This window comes from Anastrepha obliqua, chromosome 6 (genome assembly GCF_027943255.1).
Source record: "Anastrepha obliqua isolate idAnaObli1 chromosome 6, idAnaObli1_1.0, whole genome shotgun sequence".
In the NCBI taxonomy this organism is placed as follows: Eukaryota; Metazoa; Arthropoda; class Insecta; order Diptera; family Tephritidae; genus Anastrepha; species Anastrepha obliqua.
The window spans coordinates 64,699,273-64,703,035 of NC_072897.1; positions in this window are offsets into that span (position 1 = coordinate 64,699,273).

Genomic DNA, 3,763 nt, shown 5'->3' on the forward strand with positions numbered 1-3,763 from the left:
AATTTGATATCCATATTGTACAAACACATCCTAGGCTCCACGTTTTGGTCTCTATCTCGAGACCCTAGTCACGGAGCGGCATGAAAAATACTCTGAACTAACGCCTTCACCAACAGCTTCCATTTGATACCCATATTGTACATACACGTCCGAAGATTACCCGGGTCGACGTTTTGACCTATATCTCGAGACCCTATCTACCAATAGGTATTCAAACTATACGGAAACCATTTTCAATACCTACTTAACAATGTGTGTAAGTTTGGTTTAATTCGGTTCAAAGACACGGCGGGTCCACGTTTTGGCATATATTTCGAGACCCTAGTCATCAATAGGTATGAAAATTACCCCGTATTAAAGCACTTATCAACAGCTTTCATTTGATATTCATATTGTACAGACACATTCTAGGGTCCACGTTTTGGTCTCTATCTCGAGACCCTAGTCACGGAGCGGATGGAAATACTCTGAACTAAAGCATTCACCAACAGCTTCCATTTGATACCCATATTGTACATACACATCCGAAGGTTACCCGGATCCACGTTTTGACCTATATCTCGAGACCCTATCTACCAATAGGTATCCAAACTATACGGAAACCATCTTCAATACCTCCTTAACAATGTGTGTAAGTTTGGTTTAATTCGGTGCAAAGACACGGCGGGTCCACGTTTTGGCATATATTTCCAGACCCTAGTCATCAATAGGTATGAAAATTAACCCGTATTAAAGCACTTATCCACAGCTTTCATTTGATACCCATATTGTACATACACAACCAAAGGTTACCCGGGTCCACGTTTTGACCTATATCTCGAGACCCCAGTCACGTAGCGGCATGAAAAATACTCTGTACTAAGGCATTCACCAACAGCTTCAATTTAATATCCATATTGTACAAACACATCCTAGGCTCCACGTTTTGGTCTCTATCTCGAGACCCTAGTCACGGAGCGGCATGAAAAATACTCTGAACTAACGCCTTCACCAACAGCTTCCATTTGATACCCATATTGTACATACACGTCCGAAGATTACCCGGGTCGACGTTTTGACCTATATCTCGAGACCCTATCTACCAATAGGTATTCAAACTATACGGAAACCATTTTCAATACCTACTTAACAATGTGTGTAAGTTTGGTTTAATTCGGTTCAAAGACACGGCGGGTCCACGTTTTGGCATATATTTCGAGACCCTAGTCATCAATAGGTATGAAAATTACCCCGTATTAAAGCACTTATCAACAGCTTTCATTTGATATTCATATTGTACAGACACATTCTAGGGTCCACGTTTTGGTCTCTATCTCGAGACCCTAGTCACGGAGCGGATGGAAATACTCTGAACTAAAGCATTCACCAACAGCTTCCATTTGATACCCATATTGTACATACACATCCGAAGGTTACCCGGGTCCACGTTTTGACCTATATCTCGAGCCCTATCCACCAATAGGTATCCAAACTATACGGAAACCATCTTCAATACCTTCTTAGCAATGTGTGTAAGTTTGGTTTAATTCGGTGCAGACACGGCCGGTTAGCGAACACACACAAAAAGTTGACTTTATTTTATATATAAGATTTTTTTCAGTTTGTGTCCGAAAAATCCAAATAACTTACAGAACCCTATTTTTTTCCAAAATAAAATGTAATCCATGTTACTCTTGGATAATGTAGTTTTCGAATGGTGAAAGAATTTTTAAAATCGGTCCAGTAGTTTTTGAGCCTATTCGTTACAAACAAACAAACAAACAAACAAAGTTTTCCTCTTTATAATATTAGTATAGATAAAGGTGAATGTCTGTACGTTGTCCGCGCATCACTACGAAACGACAACACCAAATGACGTAAACATGTTTATAATTCATATTTTCACCCAATGATGGTTATGGGCATGTTTTTATGATGGAGCTCCCTTCCCACAGCCCCCAGGCCGCGCCTCCACTCTCATTCGTCACTAATAATCGAATATTTGCTTAAATTTGATCTAAAAAATCTTAGTTTTTCCTATTTCCCGCTATTTATAGCACACTCTAGACTTCATAATCCGCATAAGCTGTTCAACTATGACCCAAATGCAAAGTTCAAAAACGGTTTGAGATAGAAAATTAATAAAAATAATTTTGCTTGATATTTTTTTGATTGGTTGTTTTGATTTTATTCAACGTGGCATAGCAACGAATGCCGGGTATTGTAATATTATGGTTATTAATAAAAAATTATTTTCTATGAAATTATTGTTTGTAATTCTTTTATATATATTACATATCCTAAATCCCACTATTTATAGCACACTCTAAACTTCATAATCCGCATAAGCTTTTCAACTATGACCCAAATGCAAAGTTCAAAAACGGTTTGAGATAGAAAATTAGTAAAAATAATTTTGCTTAATATTTTTCTGATTAGTTGTTTTGATTTTATTCAACGAGGCATAGCAACGGATGCCGGGTATTGTAATATTATGGTTATTAATAAAAAAGTTATTTTCTACGAAATTATTGTTTGTAATTCTTTTATATACATATCCTAAATCCCTCAAAACTACTCCTACGCGAGCGGGCCTGCGGGCTAAAGCTAGTATACATATACATAGCAATATTGTTTTGTATTTCATTTTCACACTATTCTATTATATATGTATCAGAGAACGTTAATGTATAGAGAAGTCTCAATGACAGGAACGTATGGAATTTCGAGGGGTACTCGTTTTGCGCGCGTGGTACACCACAGCCACATTTTTCACCAAAAGTTAACAGTAAGGGGCTGAATTATGTAAATTTAGCAGCAGTCGATAAGAATTTGTTGGTGATTAGAAGCAAATAATGTTAGGTAGCTTTTTAATATGACCTATATATTTGAATTTTCCAAATCATCCAAAATTATATACATATGTTATGTCTGTCTGTCTGGTGTCTGTAAAACTTTGTTGAATTCCCTTGAACTGAATCAAAATCCTCTATAAAAAACGCTTCATTACCAGGCGCACAGGAAGATGGCATATGCAAATGTAAATTTGTGAATTTATATACATTTGCGCATATGTATATGCTGTGTGTATGTATGCTCACCAACCACAGCTCGAAATAAAACGGTTAAACTTCTCAAGAAATCCAGCGCGCATTCAAAGCCGCAGCGCACATTCATAAGCACAGCATTGTTTGTCAGTGATGGTAAATGTAGGGAAAATTCCCTACATGTAGGGATTTTTGTCGAAAAATGTGGGTGTAGGGAAAAGGACAGATTTTTTTTAAATTCTGTAAATGTAGGGAATTTTCGAGAAGGACAAAAAAATTTTTAAATAGCGGGGTAAAATTAAAAAAGTGCATTTAAAATAAAAATCTGCGGTAAGATTTCATGCAAAAAATGCACCAAAAAATATAAAAGCAATTAAAAAGACATCTAAAATAAGGCGAGTAAACCAAATGGTTCCAGAAATTTCGAAATAAGACTTAGCATGTTCTTCGCCGAGCATAATGTTGCGCTGATCGATGAGAGACATCGGCCTCAATAAGCATATATGTCTCATGGTGAGATTTTTCGACGAGGAAAGCGAGCGGCTTGTGGTTAAGCTGCTGGATCTAATTCCAATAAGAACTGATTGCACTGCAGAAGCTCTGTACGAAATTTTAAAAAAATCTTAAGCAAACAATTCAATTTTGATGTTGCAATTGCCTCATTATAGGAGAAAAAAACGTAGGAAATTTCGTAGGGAAAATTTGTTGTAAGCATAGGGAAAAGTAGGGATTTTTTT